The sequence below is a fragment of the Oryctolagus cuniculus genome, chromosome 13 (assembly GCF_051225735.1).
Source record: "Oryctolagus cuniculus isolate XC-2025 breed Fujian yellow rabbit chromosome 13, ASM5122573v1, whole genome shotgun sequence".
Classification (NCBI taxonomy): domain Eukaryota; kingdom Metazoa; phylum Chordata; class Mammalia; order Lagomorpha; family Leporidae; genus Oryctolagus; species Oryctolagus cuniculus.
This window is the reverse complement of record NC_142879.1, coordinates 107,767,172-107,786,722: the sequence shown is the minus strand read 5'-3', so window position 1 is coordinate 107,786,722 and position 19,551 is coordinate 107,767,172. Positions and strand designations below refer to the sequence as shown.

At 49.5% G+C, this 19,551-nt stretch overlaps 1 long non-coding RNA gene across 1 annotated transcript; it reads left to right on the top strand.

Annotated features, from left to right (window-relative positions):
- The first annotated feature begins 1,194 nt into the window (after nt 1-1,194).
- LOC149122849 (uncharacterized) lies at nt 1,195-2,366 on the top strand. The gene is made up of 2 exons (XR_016219899.1): nt 1,195-1,561; nt 2,151-2,366. It is a non-coding gene; the product is annotated as an uncharacterized LOC149122849 (long non-coding RNA).
- Nucleotides 2,367-19,551: the final 17,185 nt, after the last annotated feature.

The window sequence follows — 19,551 nt, the reverse complement described above, 5'->3', positions numbered from 1 at the left end:
GAAAGTGGCGTTTAGCTAACCTGCGTAATCTTATGAGACTGTGATTTTAATCATCTTTTAAAAACACTGAAAATGGTCCTGAACCCCATCCCAGCCCCATTTCCATCTTCCTGGGCAGGAAACACTCTCTTAGGCCAAGAATTTGAGCTCTAAAGAGACAGGGACACGAATGTTGCCGTCAGAATCCCTGTGCTTGTCCGTGATTTCCGAAAGGGCTTCCACAGATAGAAGTTCTTTGTGATCAGTTATGAAATGAGAAGTAGCAATGACTTTCAAGTGGTAAAACACCAGGATTCAGTACTGACGTGTCTACACCTGGGGTGGAAGGATCTTTCCTAGGTCAAAGTGGATCCCTAGCTACTGAAGTCCTTTGGATTTTCCCTGCGAGGAATGGTGGGCCTGCCTCCCCACCCCCACATTTACTTTTTAGTTTTTTAATAAAGGTCATCTGATCCTGGTTTATTGCTGCGTAAACAGAGATCCGACTGGGAGTGCCTTCTGCCTTGCAGGGGTTTGGGGAATATAAAAATCGCTGTGTGGGGGGCAAATCTTGCTATCTGAGTCCAATTTCCTTTTTCAAGGATCAAATATTGAGGAGAGACTCGGTGGCCATACTGAGAACATTCTGGCTTTGTCCTTGTCACACTCAAGGATTTCATTAAACTAATCAGAGTGGCCAGTGCCACGGCTCACTAGGCTAATCCTCCGCCTGCAGCAACGGCACCCTGGGTTCTAGTCCCGGTTGGGGCGCCAGATTCTGTCCCGGTTGCCCCTCTTCCAGTCCAGCTCTCTGCTGTGGCCCAGGAGTGCAGTGGAGGATGGCCCAGGTCCTTGGGCCCTGCACCTGCATGGGAGACCAGGGGAAGCACCTGGCTCCTGGCTTCGGATCGGTGCAGCGCCGGTCATATTGGCCATTTGGGGGGTGAAGCAACGGAAAAAGAAGACCTTTGTCTCTCTCTCTCACTGTCTAACTCTGCCTGTCAAAAAAAACTAATCAGAGTGTGCCCGTGACTGCCAAGTTGCAAACCAGTCCGGCAGCCCGGGGGTCTCCATGAAGGCACCAGGGCTCTAGCCACAGGATTGACTCATCTATGACTCATTGGAACCGCCCAGCTGCTTCCGAAACATAATCCCCTTCTGAGAAAATGTCCATGCAAATGACACAGGCTGATATTTTGGCGTTCTGACCTCACTTGGAGAGACAGAAGCAAGCTCCTTCCAGAGAAAGGAAAGCAGTAAAAAACAAGCCAGAAAAAAGGAAGCAGCGATTTGCCACCAGCTGTCTTGAGATTGCTTGTTTCCTCACTCAACGGTGGGGGAGCAGGAGTGCCGAAATGGGGAGGAGAGATCATTTTCAGGGCTTATTCTTAAAGAATAGAATTAGCACACCAGAAAGATTTAACCGGCCGCTAGTGTATGCGTGACTCAGTGTGGTCGGGTGGCCGCGATTTCACGGTGGACGCGAACTTGCAGCAGGGTGGTCGAGCAGTCTTAGGAAAGACCCTAGAACAGCCCAACTCCACCTGCAGGACTAGTCCACCATCTTTCTGCAGATGTTCCGGTGAGATCCTAAAGTTTTATGTATTTATTCAAAAGGCAGAGATAGAGAGAGAGAGAGAGAGGAGAGAGAGACAGTTTCTATCCACTGATTGATTCTCCAAATGCCCCACAACAGCTAAAGCTGGACACGACCTAAACCAGGAGCCAAGGGCTCCATCCGGGTCTCCCAACTGCTTGGGGCATCATTGGCCTTCCAGGGTGCACACTGGCAGAAAGCCGGAATCAGAAGCAGAGCTAGGATGCGAATCCAGGCACCCTGATATGGCACGTGGGTGTCCCGAGTGGGTCTTCACCACTGCTCCAATGCCCACCCCTACACTCCAAGCTTTAGAGCAACAATCCCAGACACCCAGAAAGAGGAAAAAGCAACGTGGAAATGTAGGTTTTCGACTTTTATAGGGAAAATGGGAAGGTTCAACTTCATTCATTGAAGTACAAGGGGCATATATTTGATTTAAGAAATACGGTCTTTGAAAGGAATAAGGGGCCCAGTGCTGTGGCTGTGGCATAGTGGGTTAAGCTGCCACCTGCAGTGCCGGCATTCCATGTGGGCGGTGGTTCGAGTCCTGGCTGCTCCACTTCCAATCCAGCTCTCTGCTATGGCCTGGGAAAGCAGAAGATGGCTCAAGGACTTGGGACCCTGCACCTGCGTGGGAGACCGGAGGAGGCTCCAGGCTTCAGATCGACACAGCTCCGGACATTGCGGCCGACTGGGGAGTGCACCAGCAGATGGAAGACCTTTCTCTCTGCGTCTCTACCTCTCTCTGTGACTGTTTCAAATAAATAAAATAAATCTTTAAAAATCATTCAAGGAATGAGACACAATTTGAGGAAGGAGGTAAGGAACAGAGTTTTGAAGAAGAGGGAGGGGAAATGTGTCGTGCCACGGGACAGAGGATGCCAGAGAACACAGCGAGCAGAAAGAGGAAGCAAACCTGAGGGCGACAGAGGCTGGGGGAGTCCTGTCCTTGTCCCGCGAGCCCCAGTGCAGTGCAGATAATGCGCCTACTCAATCATTTTTGAACAGCTTTATTGAGATTTAATTGACGTACAGGGAATTTCACTGCTTTAAGTCATGCATTCAATACATTTTACTGCTCATAGGGCTTGGCAAACATCACTGTAATCTAATTTTAAAACTTTCATCCCAGAAAGAAACCTTACACCCGCTAACTCACTCGCTTCCTCATTCTCCCTCCGGACGCAGGCCAGCGCGAATCTGTGTGTCCCCGAGACTGGGCTATTCTGACTACTTAAGTGGGATCCTGAGAATGTAGGCATTTGTGACCGACTTCTTTCACTGGGTCGACACTTGTGAGGTTCATCTCTGTGTAATAGGCATTACTACGTAATTCTTCTCCTATTACTGGCTAACATTGCACTGCATCCTTATATCACATTCTACTTATCTGTTCATCGGTTCATGCTTCTCTGGGCAGTTGCCACTTTGTGGACGAGTCGTGCTTCTGCCAACATCCATGTCTGCGTGTTTGTAGGTACATCTGTTTTTAATTTTTTTGTGTTTATACCTACGAGTGGGATTTCTGGGTCATAAGGTAAATCTGAATTTGTGTTTTTGAGGAACGGCCAAGTTGTTTTCCATAGTGGCTATACCAGTTTACATTCCTACCTTCTCCATAAACTTGCTAGCACTTATTATTGTCTTTTTTCAAATTTTAGTGAGAACTACTTCTCCCACAATTGCCCCACTGAAAGTGTACAGTGTGTTATTTTTAGGGTGTTTGCAGGGCTGTTAGTCACCCCCACATCCACTCTTCAAACACCCCCAGAAAGAAGACTTACTTAAGAGCCATCACTACCCATTTCCCCCTAGTCCTCCCGCTGCCCAGGGCAGCCCGGAACCCACTCTTTGTCTCCAGAGACTTGTGGGGTTCTGATGATAGACCAATCAGTGGGTAAGAAACCATATCTAATGGTGATTTTAACTTAGATTTTCCCAAAGACAGGGAAGTGGTATGGAGCAGCTTTTCCTGTGTCTGTTAGCCACTCTCCTGCTTCCTTCAGAGAAACGTTTATTAAAACCCTTTGCCCGTTTTTAAAATCTGGGTTGTTTTTCTGTTGACTTGTGAGTTTCTAAATACTCGGTTGACGAGTATTTTCTCCCATTCTGGGGGGTTGCTTTTCACCTAGAAATTTATTCTTTTGGCCACTTCGTCATCCCAGCAACTCCATCGCTGGAGGTTGCCTCTTGGAGTCACCTCTATAGATCGACATCACGCCACTCTTTCCTTAAACGTCAGCACCTGTATTTGCAACTCTCGCTATTGTCTTCTGGCTTTCATTTTTTTAAGGCAGGCAGTCTAATTTACACTTTTAAAAAAGATTTATTTTAAAGATGAAGTTACAGAGAGAGGCGAGACAGAGAGACAGAGAGAGAGAGAGAGAGAGAGAGAGAGAGAGAGAGGGATCTTCCATCCCCTGGCTCACTTCCCAAATGGCTGCCATGACCTGGGTCAACCCAGGCAGAAGCCATGAGCCAGGAGCTTCTTCCAGGTCTCCCATGTGGGTGCAGGGTCCCGGGGACTTGGGCCACCTTCTGCTGCTTTCCCAGGCCATTCGCAGGGAGCTGGATTAGAAATGGAGTAGCTGGGACTCAATCCAACACCCATAGGGGATGCCGGTGATGCAGGCTGTGGCTTAATCTGCTGTGCACAGTGCTGCCCCATAATTTCCAATCCCCCTAAAAGCAGTCCTGGTAAATTATCTCCTCTGAAGCCTTAGGCTCTTCAGAAACTGTGGGCTCAGAATTAGGGAGCGGAGGCCTGTTGACTAAAGGCAGCAAGGAATTTATTCAACTTTCTGCTTGGGAAAAAGCTCCAGGCATTTGATCCATTTTTCGCAGACTGAAAGCCCCTGCCCCTCTCTCTTTTCGGGCTTTAATGCTGAGCTGTCGCTCCCTGAATGCTTGTAACCATGGTTTCCATAAGAATACCAAACAGCAGCAGACATGGGCTCAGCAGTGTAAACAGGATACTCAAAATGTCTTGAGTCCTGGCTGCTGCATTTCCAGTCCAGCTCCCTGCCAATGCGCACAGGGAGGTAGGGCAGCTGCAGCCGGCTTGGAACGTTGGTCCCCGCCACCCATGTGGGACATCCAGATGGAGTTCCTGTCTCCTGGTGCAGCCCTAGCTGCTGTGGGTATCTGAGGAATGAGCCAGCGAACGGGCGATCTGTCTCTCTCTCTCTCTTACTCTGTCACATTCTGTCAGTTTGCCTTTCAAATAAATACATAAATAAGCACATCTTAAAAAATACAAAGAGTTTTTGTCACTGAAGAGTAGAAATACAAACAGATATGTAGGGTATAGAAAACTCAAAGAAGACTTCTAAATTTAAAGAGATATGGTTCATTATATGAGATTCCAGTATTTATTTTAAGGTTTAAGATTCATCTTCCCCGTTTAATTCTAAGTGTACACAAGAATATCCGTGTACCTCTATGGAAAGACGGATTTGATTAAAGCTTACTTCCATTTTTAAAACTACAGCAAAGTTAACTGGGGGCACCATGATGTTTAGGTTAGGAAAAAGGCGAATTAACTCTGAGTCATCTTTTTAAAAAATATGTCTAATGCATACTCTGAACATTTTCACATCACATACCTTTGCTGATAGTATGCTTAATGAAGAAAGGACATTGCCGGCGCCGCGGCTCACTAGGCTAATCCTCCGCCTAGCGGCACCGGCACACCGGGTTCTAGTCCCGGTCGGGGTGCCGGATTCTGTCCCGGTTGCCCCTCTTCCAGGCCAGCTCTCTGCTGTGGCCAGGGAGTGCAGTGGAGGATGGCCCAAGTGCTTGGGCCCTGCACCCCATGGGAGACCAGGAAAAGCACCTGGCTCCTGGCTCCTGCCATCAGATCAGCGCGGTGCGCCGGCCGCAGTGTGCCGGCCGCGGCGGCCATTGGAGGGTGAACCAACGGCAAAGGAAGACCTTTCTCTCTGTCTCTCTCTCTCACTGTCCACTCTGCCTGTCAAAAAAAAAAAAAAAAGAAAAAAGAAAGGACATTAAATTTACATAACTGGATACCAATTAACCTACTACCAAGAGCTAATTATGATAATCCCTGGTATTTGTAATCACTTCTTCCATCATCCTCAAAGTTCAATATGATTGAATAAATACTCCTCCTCTAGGCCTGCAAAACAAAACACAGGTTAGTCTACGAGGTAACAGGCATTCGCATAGTTCCATGTAGAATTACAATCAATACAGATTTCTGTTTTAGCTTCACTCTTATTAGATAAATGGCAGCTTCCTCAAACTGACACAATTTATTGTTCTTATGATAAAGCATAAGTTCCTCTTTTTTTAAATAAAATATTTATTTGAAAGGTAGGGCAACAGAGAGAGCAAAAGAGACAAGCAGAGAGGGGGGGAGAGAAAGAGAGAGAGAGAGAGTCCATCCACTGACTCACTCCCCAAACGCCCACAACAGTGAGGTCTGCACTAGGCTGAAGCCAGGAGCCAGGCCCCTCACCCAGGTCTGCTAGATGGGTTTCAAGGGCCCATCTTCGGCTTCCTCATTAGAAAGCTGGATTGGAAGTGGCATGGCCAGGACTCAGATCAACGTTCCGATACGTGATGTGGGTGTCTCCAGTGACATGTGAACCTCTGTGCCAAGAGAGAGCAACTCCCCCCAGCAGAATCTGAAGAGGAGAGCGTGACCACACGTGCACTTTAAAACGTAACCAGGGGCCAGTGCTGTGGCGGAGCAGGTGGGGCCGCCACCTTTGATGACGCCGGCATCCCAGGTGGGCACCAGTATGAGTCCCAGCTCCTCCACTTCCGACCCAGCTCCCTGCTAATGCACTTGGGAAGGCAGTGGAAGACGGCCTCAGTCCTTGAGTCCCTGCACCCATGTGGGAGACTTGGATGAAGCTCCTGGCTCCTGGCTTTGGCTTGGCCCAGCCCTGGCTGTTGAGGCCACATGGGGAGTGATCCAGCAGATGGAAGATCTCTCTCTCTCTCTCTCTCTCTCTATATATATATATATATATATATCCCTTTCTCTGTAACTGTGATTTTCAAAATATTAATATTAAAACAAAGCTCATGGAAGACAGAATTAAAAGATGTGATTAAAAGAAGAGACCGAATCATAATGATGAGTATAAAACAATAATGGTCGCTTTTTTTCTGTGTTGAAAACATGCAGCCAATGTGATAAATGTTTCATATCATGTGCATTCTAATATGGCTTTCAAGTAAGATTCCTGCAGCTAACAACAAAAGCCGCATAGATTATATGCCACGATTGTTGAAGAGTGGAAAAGAAAAGCATTTTAATTTGTTTGCACAGGGCTCCGTTTCACAAGTACCAGCAGAAATGTGGCTTCATATGGAGTGTGGACCTCAGCTGTGGAGACGGTGATTCGACATCGTAAATAAACAGGAAGCTTTTCATTCCGAGAACTTGTATGTACGTGGGAAAGTGGTGAAAGGATTGCGAGTGGATTTGAATGGTGTTGAACTTGACTTAGCTCCCCGTAGCCCAGGTTGTGTATGTGCGCGCATCTACGTGTATGTGTGCGTGCCAAGGAGGGCCTGGGGAGAACGTTCCCAGCGTGCACCTCGCGTCACGGAGGTAAGCAGAGTCTTCGAGAAGACACCAGGCTCTCAGGACGACAGCAGCCTGAGAGTGACGTCTCTTCGAGGCATTCATGAAATGAGGAGCCATAGACATTCTGATAATGTTACTTTGCAAGGCTCAGACGAGATATGCTCCTAGAAACAACATTAAGAATACTTGGTGGGGCCAGCGCCGCGGCCCACTAGGCTAATCCTCCGCCTAGCGGCGACGGCACACCGGGTTCTAGTCCCGGTCGGGGTGCCGGATTCTGTCCCGGTTGCCCCTCTTCCAGGCCAGCTCTCTGCTGTGGCCAGGGAGTGCAGTGGAGGATGGCCCAGGTGCTTGGGCCCTGCACCCCATGGGAGACCAGGAGGAGCACCTGGCTCCTGCCATCGGATCAGCGTGGTGCGCCGGCCGCGGCAGCCATTGGAGGGTGAACCAACGGCAAAGGAAGACCTTTCTCTCTGTCTCTCTCTCACTGTCCACTCTGCCTGTCAAAAAATAAAAAAAAATAAAAAAAATTAAAAAAAAAGAATGCTTGGTGGGGCCCGTGTTGTGGCACAGTCTGTGGTGACCGCATCCCACGTGGGCACTGGTTCTGCTCCCATCTGCTTGTGATCTAGCTCCCTACCACAGCACCTCGGAAAGCAGCAGCAGATGGCCCAAGTACTTGCCATGCACATGGGAGACCTGGATGGAGCTCCTGGCTCCCAGCTTCTGCCTGGCCCAGCCCTGGCTGTTGCAGGCATTTGGGGAATGAAGCAGTGGATGGAAGATCTCTTTCCATGTCTCTCACTTTCTCTGCCACTCTGCCTTTCACATAAATAAAATAAATCTTTATAAAAAATTAAAAATAGGCCGGCGCCGCGGCTCAACAGGCTAATCCTCCGCCTTGCGGCGCCGGCACACCAGGTTCTAGTCCCGGTCAGGGCGCCGGATTCTGTCCCGGTTGCCCCTCTTCCAGGCCAGCTCTCTGCTGTGGCCCGGGAGTGCAGTGGAGGATGGCCCAAGTGCTTGGGCCCTGCACCCCATGGGAGACTAGGAGAAGTACCTGGCTCCTGCCATCGGATCAGCACGGTGCACCGGCCGCAGCGCGCCAGCTGCGGCGGCCATTGGAGGGTGAACCAACAGCAAAGGAAGACCTTTCTCTCTGTCTCTCTGTCTCTCTCTCTCTCACTGTCCACTTTGCCTGTCAAAAAAAATTTTATTTAAAAGTTAAAAATAATTCTTTAAAAAAATTCATTCATTTATTTGGAAGTCAGAATTACAGAGGGAGAGAGAGAGAGAGATCTTCCACCTGCTAGTTCACTCCCCAGATGGCTGTAAGGACCAGGGCTGAGCCAGGCAGAAGCCAGGAGCCAGGAGCTTCTTTCCAGTCTCCAGATGGGTGCAGGGGCCCAAGCACTTGGGCCATCCTCCACTGTTTTCCCAGGCCACAGCAGGGAGCTGGGTGGGAAGCAGAGCAGCCAGGACTAGAACCGGCACCCATATGGGATGCCAGCACTGCAGGCAGCGGCTTCACCAGCAATGCCACAATGCCGGCCCCCAAAATAAAAGTTTTTTAAAAATATAATATTCAGTGATCAAAAGGAGAGGGCACCAGTGAATCAGGAGGGATTGAAGTCTCAGAACAGGGCGCTCCCTGTGGTTTCTGGGTGCTGCAGATTTCCAGGGGTGCTGATGAGGGGACCGGTGAGGCCAGGGAAGCTGGGAGGCCTTGAAACCCGTGGGATGTTGGCCAAAAAATATGGAAGCATTTCAATATTTCATCACCAGCCAGTCTGCTTGTGGCAGTGGGCATGAGCTGAATATCAGCTGTGCACACTGCCATCCTTAGCATGAACAGGAAGAGCTATATAAAGACGGGAAGATGGTAGGCACGGGTATAAGGTTACAGGGAAAACATGCTGGGAAATCAGTAAATTTAACATCCCTCAAATAGACTGTGTCCCACGGAAAATGAGTCAGAACCCAAAACTGTACATAAGCAAGGCTCAGCACCAGAGAATTTAGCCTTCAGTACGCTCGAGTGTGCTTCGTTTGGTAGAGACACAGAACGGTCAGAATGAACTCCCGTGTTCAGATGTCTATTGCTCGTTTAGAATATATCAGAGGGCGGAGAACTAAATAATGCTCTCTTTTGGCAGGGACGTCTTCCTTGTCCAAGGTGCACGGCCGGAGGTGATGGAGGAGAAGGCAGAAAGCGAGGAAGTGTTGGGTCTCCCACTTGCTGGCCTAGATCTTGGCCAAGTTCGTGTATTAGTTGGAATACTGATTCAGGGTAGACGTTGTGGCCCAGCAGGCTAAGCTGCTGTCTGAGACACCTACATCCCACATCAGAAAGCCTGGGTCAAGTCTCCGTTACCCTGCCTGTGATCCAGCTTCCTGCTAACGCACACCCTGGGAGGCAACAAGTGATGACTCAAGTACTGGGGTGCTCACCACCCTGAGGGAGTTCCTGGGTTCTGGCTTCAGACTGGCCCAGCCCTGGCTGATACAGGCATTTGGGGAGTAGAGCAGTGGATGGAAAATTTCTCTCTCTTTGTATAATTTAGCTTCTGGCTGATGCACCCGGACAGGCAGCAGACAATGGCTTGAATCCTTGGGTCCCTGGAGCTCCTGGCTCCTGGCTTCAGCCTGGCCCAATCTTGCATGTTGCAGGCATTTGGGGAGTGAATCAGCAAATGGAAGAACTCTCTCTCTGTCTCCTTCTTTCCCTCTCTCTGTCACTCTGCCTTTCAAATAAATAAGCAAATTTTGGGCCTGGCGCTGTGGCGTAGTGGGTAAGGCCGCCGCCTACAGTGCCAGCATCCCATATGGGTACCAGTTCGAGTCCTGGCTGCTCCACTTCCGATCCAGCTCTCTGCTATGGCCTAGGAAAGCAGTAGAAGATGGCCCAAGTTCTTGGGACCCTGAATCATGTGGGAGACCCAGAAAAAGCTCCTGGCTCCTGGCTTCAGATCGGCACAGCTCCGGCCATTGCAGCCATTTGGGGAGTGAACCAGCAGATGGAAGACCTCTCTCTCTCTCTCTCTCTCTCTCTCTGCCACTCTCTAACTCTGCCTTTCAAATAAATAAATAGATCTTAAAAAAAATTAAAAAAGTCCAAGTTGGGAGGCAGCCTCAGGTGGTCATCTACTGACCTAGGGTTTTCCAAGCCATAAAGTGTGGTTTCTTTTTTTTTGGGGGGGGGGGACAATTATTTAAAATAATCACAATAATTTTTTGGATTTAATTTATTATTTAAAAATTTTTATTTGGCTAAGGGAGAGAAAGAAGGTTCACTCCGCCAGTGCCTGCACAGTGTAGTCCTGTGATGGAGGTGTGCATACGTATGACACACACAGCCCAGATTTGCATCTAAAGATATCTGAAGTGAAAGATAAGGGAGATGCGGCATCAGGGAATCTCACTTCGATTTCTATACTTTCGTATTGCTTTCATTTCCAATACGCATCTTCTAAAATAAAAGGCAATTTTAAAGTGACTTGATGCCTATCCCCTTTCTCCCCTTTTCTTCAGTCTTGGCAACATACTCACGCGATGACTGGGCACTTGGACAACTGGCCTCCCAGTCACCGAGTGCATGTTTCTTAGGGGGCCTGCTCCGTGTGCAGACGGAGGGTCGAGTGGGATCTGGGTCCTCCTTCCCCCAGGACATCCCTCAATGTGTCTGGGAGGAGGGACTCACCTACTCATGGGCACCTACGACCGGGTGTTAAGGACTAGGTTGTGGGTTTGGTGTAGAAGGGACAACTGTGATGTGAGAATCACCCTTGGCAGCAGATGGCCGCCTTTCCACTCCTGTTTCCCCATCTGCAGCTAGCAGCCTGGTTGCTATGGGCAGACCTGAACATCACATCAGTTAGGACCCCCAGAGCTGGCCCCAGAGCACAGGAATGGCGCGTCTGATGTAAGGACAGAAGTAACCGCATTCAGGGAACGCGTGAGACCTCGGCTTCCCCGTCCACGCAGCAGGGACCCAAGGCTGTGCATGTGGGCTTCATCGCGGGTGCCTCCAGGACTGGCTTCCCGGCTCTGCTGCTGAGAGAAGCCCCGGCCCGTCAGCCCCCGCCACTCTGGGGACTTCCCTCACTCCAGGAAGTCCTCGGGAGGACCCCCGAGCTCCAGAGGAGCCGGAAAATGGAACGTTAGCAGGGAGCTGGGGCAGAAGTGGAAGAGCCAGGACTTGAACCGGCACCCTGCGTGCAGCGACTTAACCCGCTGAGCCACAGCACTGGCCCAGGTGTCATTCCAGAGACCTCTACACATTTTAGAGACGGAGAAAATGAAAGTCCACAGTTTCCCTTCCTCTTTTGGCTGACCACCCTGTCGGAACCCTGCTGGAATGAAGGACTTGCTGCTTCCAGAACTCTGGCAGATCGAAAAAGTTATCCACAGAATGTCTGCAGACCAGGAAATGCAGCAACCCCTTCAGCATCAAACTTCTTCAGACAGGCCACCTTCCAGTCCTCTGGGCGGTGTGGGGCACACGTCGTGGGAATGAAGAAGCTTCTGGCTCCCGGCTCCAGATCAGCTCAGCTCAGCTCCAGCCAAATGCAGATGGAAGACTTCTCTCTGTGTCTGTAACTCTACCTCTCAAATAAATAAAATCTTTTTTTTTCTATTTTTTTTTTTAATTTTTTTTGACAGGCAGAGTGGACAGTGAGAGAGAGAGACAGAGAGAAAGGTCTTCCTTTGCCGTTGGTTCACCCTCCAATGGCCGCCACGGCCGGCGCACCACGCTGATGCGATGGCAGGAGCCAGGAGCCAGGTGCTTTTCCTGGTCTCCCATGGGGTGCAGGGCCCAAGCACCTGGGCCATCCTCCACTGCACTCCCTGGCCACAGCAGAGAGCTGGCCTGGAAGAGGGGCAACCGGGACAGAATCCGGTGCCCCGACCGGGACTAGAACCTGGTGTGCCGGCGCCACTAGGCGGAGGATTAGCCTAGTGAGCCGCGGCGCCGGCCAAATAAATAAAATCTTTTAAAAAAAAGGTAAAAGAAAAAAAGAAGGCATCCTTTCAACACTTAAATTTAAATAATATACATTTGTCAGAAACATGATTTATATAAAATGTCCACAATTTGTGCACAAATGTGACAAAGTGAGTTGCTGAGACATTTATAATCAGCTTTTTAACTGAAGCACAGTATGTGGCCCCCCAGTAAGCTTTCTCTAAGCAGTTTTTTTTTATATACTCCAATTTTTATTAAAAAAAAAAATCTGATGCGCCAGCTTAGCGCTTTCCAGTAACTCAGGGTTTGGGCCCACGTAGTTTCACAAGATGCACCCTTAGCCACTAGCAAGCAAAGCTAATACGTACAGAAGCAGGAGATCTGCAATCAGCTTTTAGCCACACTTGCCCCATTTTGATTTTGACTCTACACTTACAGATAGGATTCTTACAAGGCTAGTTTGTGAGTGGATAGCAGTTGTGGGACTGGTTAGAAAAAAAACAGAGAACACTCAGGGACAAAGGGAGTGACTAGAGCTCATCCAGACACAAGATGGAGTGACTCTGTGTAAGGTCGTCACCAAACACACAGAACACCAGAGTAAGGGAAAGAGTTATTGGGGGAAACCCGACAGACAGGAGGGAAGGGGCGAAGAAGGAAAAGAGAGAGAGAGACAGAGAGGAAGAGAGAGAAAAAAAAGAGAGAGAGAAAGTGCTCTAAACAGTTTTTAAAGATATAATTTATATGCCATAGAGTTCACCCTTTTAAAAAAAATTTATGGAGCCGGTGCCACGGCACAGCAGGTAACGCCCTGGCCTGAAGCGCCAGCATCCCTTATGGGCGCCGGTTCGAGTCCCGGCTCCTCCACTCCTATCCAGCTCTCTGCTGTGGCCTGGGAAAGCAGTAGAAGATGGCCCAGGTCCTTGGGCTCCTGCACCCACGTGGGAGACCTGGAGGAAGCTCCTGGTTTCTTACTTCGGATAGGTGCAGCTCCGGCCATTGTGGTCATCTAGGGAGTGAACCAGAGGCTGGAAGACCTCTCTCTGTGTCTCTACTTCTCTCTGTAACTCTGTCTTTCAAATAAATAAAATAAATCTTTTAAAAAATATATGTATTTATTTATTTGAGGAACATACACACACACACACACAGCCACTTGTTCACTCCCCAAACAGCCACAGCTGGGACTGCGCCAGGCTGACGCCAAGAGCCCGGAGCTCCATCCAGGTCTCCCACATGGGTGACAGGTGCCAAAGCACTTGGACCACCTGCTGCTGCTTTCTCAGGCTCATTTACAGGGAGCTGGATTGGAAGGCGAGCATCAGAGACTCAAACTGGTGCTCATATGGGATGCTGGCATTACAGGTGGCTGCCTCACCTCTATGCCACAATGCCAGCCCCAGAGTCCACCCTTTTAATATGTGTAATTCAGGTGTTTTTGTTTGTTTGTTTGTTTGTTTGTTTTTTTAGTATTCGGAGTTGTGAAGTTATGACCATAACCTAATTTTGGAACATTTTCATCACCTCCCAGGAAAACCCAAACTCGTGGGTGGGCCCTCTGTATCGTCTCCTCACCCTGCTCCTGGCGACTGCTGGTCTCTCTCTCCATGTTTTTGTCTATCTCAGACATTTCATGTCAACGGGATTATGCAGTCGGCACACTTTTGCACTTTCGCATTTGATTCTTCCACTCAGCATATTTTCAAGGTTCACTCACGCTGTGTCATGTATCAGAAGTTCATTTTGTCTGCGGTTGAATAATATTCCATGGTATGCATATGCCGCATTTCGCTTGTCATCGTTGGATTGGTATTTGTGTTGTTGCCACTTTGGGAATATTATGAATAATGTGATTATGAGCACTAACATGCAGGTTTTTATGTGGCCAGGGACTTTGAATTCCCATGATCATGTATCTAGGAGTAGAACAGCTGGGTCAAACTGTATGTGTGACTTTTTGAGGAATTACCAAACCGTTTTCCAAAATGTCCGCACCATTTCACAATCCCACCAGCCACATATAACTGTTCTGTATCTTTGCCAACTCTCGCTACTGTTTATCTTTCTTATTATAGCTATGCTAGTGGGTGTGAAGTCCATTTCTATGTCTTTAGTTTGCATTTCCCTGATTACTGGTGATGCAGAGTGTCTTCTCAAGCACTCGTTGGCTGTTTGTATATCTTCTTTGCACAAATGCTTATTCTAATTTCTTCTAGTTCATGTCAAGTTCTTTTTTTTTATTTATTTATTTTGACAGGCAGAGTGGACAGTGAGAGAGACAGAGAGAAAGGTCTTCCTTTTTGCCGTTGGTTCATCCTCCAATGGCCACCACGGCCGGCGCACCGCGCTGATCCGAAGGCAGGAGCCAGGTGCTTCTCCTGGTCTCCCATGGGGTGCAGGGCCCAAGCACTTGGGCCATCCTCCACTGCACTCCCTGGCCACAGCAGAGAGCTGGCCTGGAAGAGGGGCAACCGAGACAGAATCTGGCGCCCTGACCGGGACTAGAACCCGGTGTGCCGGCGCCACAAGGCAGAGGATTAGCCTAGTGAGCCGCGGTGCCGGCCTCATAAAGTTCTAAGAGTTCTTTCTATACTGTATTCCGGATAGAAGTCCCTCACCAACTAGAAGACTTACAAATATAATCTCTCATTCTTCAGGCTATCATTTTCACTTTCTCTATTGTATCTTTGACGTGCACATTTTTAATTTCTGTCGAAGGCCAGTTTCTCAGTTTTTGCTTTTCTGGTTTATGCTTTTGGTGTCATGGCTGAGACACTGGCGGGGGGAACTCGGTAGGCAGTTAGGGATCCGTGAGCTGGGCGATTCCCCCAACTCCCTCTCTGCAGCCCTGCATGGTAACTCCACCCCTTACAGCCAATCCTGCACGCCCACTTTCCCCTGAAGCACTAGGAAGGAGGCACCGCCATGGTGGACTTGTGGATGGTAAACTCTGCGTGAGGTGCCAGGAAACTCCCAGAGAACTTTTCCACACACTAAACCTCGCCCAACTCCACCCTGTTTGTATGTTCAACTAGAGCACCACCCTGCTACCCCAGGAGGGGACTGCTGCGCAGGGGAGGGGCCCGTTTTTTGGGTTCCTGTCACCTTTTCGCAGGCGCTCCCTCCTTTGCAGGTGGCATGTGGCCCCCCATGACAGGTGTCTGTCCTCGTGGAGGTGGGCGTATCCTCATTCCCTCTCACTTTAGGCAAACCCGGCTCTCGTCTGGGCACCTCACTTAATGCCTCTGCTTTGAATTCTTACTCTTGTGTGGGGGCTGGGACTTGGACTAAACACTGGGACACACATTTTCCCATAGCAAAATCATTGACTCGCACATGAAAGCGAAGACTTACTCCTCTGATTCCTTCTAAGAGTTGTGCACTTTTCACTCCTACGTTCGGGCTTCTGATCCAGTTTGAGTTCATGTTTGGGTAATGAGAAAGGGTGTCTGATTTCATTTTTGCAAGTAGATACCCAGTTGTCCCAGTTGTTGGAGAGATTGGTCTCTTCCCCCACTGAATTGCCTTTGCATGCTGTTTAAGGTCAGACGGCCTTAAGTGTATGGATCTCTGAGCTCTCAAGTCCATCCCATTTTTTTAAAGATTTTATTTATTTATTTATTTATTTATTTATTTATTTGACAGGTAGAGTCATAGACAGTAAGAGAGAGAGACAGGGAGAAAGGTCTTCCTTCTGTTTGGTCGCCCCCCAAATAGCCGCTATGGCTGGCGCGCTGCGCTGATCCGAAGCCAGGAGCCAGGTGCTTCTCCTGGTCTCCCATGGGGTGCAGGGCCCAAGCACTTGGGCCATCCTCCACTGCACTCCCGGGCCACAGCAGAGAGCTGGCCTGGAAGAGGAGCAGCAGGGACTAAAACCTGGCGCCCATATGGGATGCCGGCGCCACAGGAGGAGGATTAACCTAGTGCACCACAAGCCGGGCCCTATCCCATTGATTTATGTGTTTATTTTCAACCCAGTAGTAGTAGCTTTGCGGACAGCAGCTTTGTACTAAGTGCAGAAATTGGGAAACTGGGGTCCCCCAACTTCATTTTTTTTACTAAATTGTTTTTCATAGCAGGTTTACAAAGAAATACTTAGTAAGTGGATGAATGAATTTTTCAAGATTTCATTTATTTGGAAGGAAGGCTAAGACGCTGGGGATTTTATTTTTAGAGACATTTTGCTAGGAGATGTTGACATTTAGGTGTAAACTGCTTAAGAAAAAATAACGCCAGGATTTGCCCTGTTTCACAAAGATGTCTCATTTCACAAAGACGCCTGGTGGTCAGGTTCCTGTTACCCGGCTGCAGGACAGATCTGCCTGTGATTCTCCATATTTGGCCTCAAGCCGACAGCATGGCTGGCGATCAATGAACACTCCCGACTTGGCCTTTCTGTTTTAAGCTATCGCTTCTCTCCCTGCCCTCCTCTGCCTGTCACTGACATCTCCCATTTCTCTAGCTTAGTCAATAACCAACTTCAGCTTAGGATCATGTTTTCCTAAACTCCTACCGATTTTCCGCACAGCACCAAATATGCTGGGTGGTATACCAGATGGTACTCCAGAGTGATCATTGGGATTTTCTTTTTCCAGCTTGAGTGGATATGTTTACAGTTTCTCTCTAAACATAAGATCCCATTTTCTTGCACAGTGTTTTTTTTTTTTAAGTTGCAACATTTTTAAATGTCTTCCCATGTTTGTAATACACAGTTTCTAGTAAAAGCTTCAATAGTGATTCTATGCTAAGTTTTGGAACCTTTCTTCTGAAGAGCTCACTGTTAAGTCATCTAAATTATCCAGAAAAAAAACCTCCCATAACCTGACTTTTTGTAACTCCACAATCTTCCTAATCGTGTGGCAATGTCATTAATTTTAATCAAATAATTACAGATGATTACGTGAACTCCTCCTCCCCCTTCCCCTGGCTTCAGAGTTGCTGGTTTCACCTTCTTTATTGCTGACACACAGTGGGCACCGACCCACACTTCCTGTGGGGCAGCTCACCCTTCCCCTCTGGAGCAGGACGCCTTTCAGCTGGGGCAGTAAGGAGACGGCCGCAGGAGCCAGCTTTCCCTTCCTGGGCTCCCTTCTGCCGTCCCTTGAAAGGCCTGGCCTTTCGTGTCCAAGGGCAGAAACCAGCCTCCGTTTACAAGCCTGACCTTCATTCCTTCTTCGAAGACAGCCCGGAGAAGCACCTCCTCCAGGAAGGCTTCCCAGCTTGAGAGAGAGAATAGATGCTAATTCCCATGGTGAATATGCAGTCTTTTTAAGATTCCTTTATTTGAAAGGCAGTTACAGAGACAGGGAGAGACAGAGAGAGAGGTCTTCCATCTGCTGGTTCACTCCCCAGATGGCTGCAACGGCAGGAGCTGGGCCCATCTGAAGCCAGGAGCTTCCTCTGGGTCTCCCATGTGGGTACAGGGGCCCAAGGACTTGGGCCGTCTTCCACTGCTTTCCTAGATGTGTTAGCAGGGATCAGAAGTGCAGTAGCCAAGACTCACACTGGCGCCCACCCGGGTGCCGGCTTTCTCTGCTACTCCACAGCAGCGGCTTTAGCCAAGGGCTTCCCAGGTGAGCAGGACGGAAAGAATGCCATCAGCAAAGCACTGGCCCAGAACAAAGCGTAGTCTTGGTCTCTTGGCAGCTGCTCCTACAACGAGGATACGGCAGGTGCATCTGGTATACCAAAGGTAGCCCATCCTCTGTGTGCCTGCTGCTATCTTTTTCCCTTGTGTTTACCCCAACCAGTTAAAACACATTTTTGCTTTAGGATCTGAATTTTAAAAGATTGTCCTGGGGCTGGTGCTGTGGCATAGTGGGTAAAGCTGCCACCTGCAGTGTTGGTAAAATTGTGATTGACCCCCTAAAATATATCAGAATATGGCCCCCTAAAGTCTCACCTGGGGTACCATATGAAACCGGAACTTGGGGTGCCATACGATATCACCTGTGCTTATTAATAAGTTCCCAATATTAATAAGCCCGTGTGGGTTCTTGACTTATATTTAGAGAAGAATTCTGAATACCAGCATATTCAGTGTGAAAGATGCACAGGGGGTGAGGCCCTGTCTAAAGGAGAGAGGGAACTCTGGGTTCATACGAGTGCCAGGAACCAGCCACGTGGAGGAGCATCCAGGCCAGGAAGCCTGGGGCGGGTGGCCCGAAGGCCATGTGCTCTGAGGCGCAGGGCTGCAGCAAGCCCACACTGGCAGGAGGCCAAGGAAAGGAAGAGGTGGACACACTGTGTCCCAGACTTTTAATCCACTTTCAAAGGGAAGTGGCTAATGAACCCGATTGGCCGGTGGGCGCTGAGGTGTAGCCAGCTAGGGGCATGAGGTCACACAGGGGCATGGCGAAGGCGTGGTCTTCCAGCTCACAAACCTGATCAATTTTAACCTGTATGCCTGCCTGCATCAGCGGCATCCCATGTGGGTGCTGGTTCCAGTCCCAGCTGCCCCACTTCCGATCCAGCTCTCTGCTATGGTCTGGGAAAGCAGTAGAAGATGGCCCAAGTCCTTGGGCCCCTGCACCCACGTGGGAGACCCAGAGGAAGCTTCTGGCTCCTATCCTCGGATCAGCGCAGCTCTGGCTATTGCGGCCATCTGGGGAGTGAACCAGCGGATGGAAGACCTCTCTGTCTCCTCTCTATGTAACTTTCTCTCTGACTTTCAAATAAATAAATCTTAAAAAAAATTTTTTTTCCTTCTCTCCCTTCAGGCACACGATGGGTACTTGGTTAGCAGCATTTGAGGACTGTCTTGTGGCTGAGTCTGTTTCACAGTGCCAGCTACGCCAAGGCTAAGGTCAGAGGTCAAGGTGGGACACGCCCACCAGCCATCCATCGAACCAGGGACACCATCTAAGTAACATCCCATGTCCAGCTGGCCGCAGGGTGGTCCCCAGAATCGGGCAGGATGATAAAGACACGGAAAGGTGGACAGCCAGGGAACGAGGAGCCGAAATTGCTGCACCTGCACGCCCAAACCCATCCCCCACTGGGCGGCGCAACAGGTCTCCCAGCTCGCCACACCGGATGCAGGCAGGCACACAGGATAAAACTGATGAGGTCTGTGAGCTGGAAGACCACGCCTTCGCCACGCCCCTGGGTGACCCCACACCCTACCAGGCCACACCTGAGCACCCACCGGCCAATCAGGCTCATTAACCACTCCCCTTTCAATGTAGACTAAGAGCCTGGGACAAGGTGTGCCGGCCTTTTTCTTCCCTTTCTGGCCTTTTGCCTTGCGGCCCTTGACCTCCAGGGCACGTGGCCTTCGGGCCACCCGCCCCAGGCTTCCTGGCCTGGATGCTCCTCCACGTGGCTGGCTCCCGGTGCTCGGTATGAACCCAGAGTTCCCTCTGCTACAGGCAGGGCCCTCATGCTCCTATGCATTTCTCTCACTGAATAAAAGCCTAAAACGTATCGTGCTGCCTCGTTCAT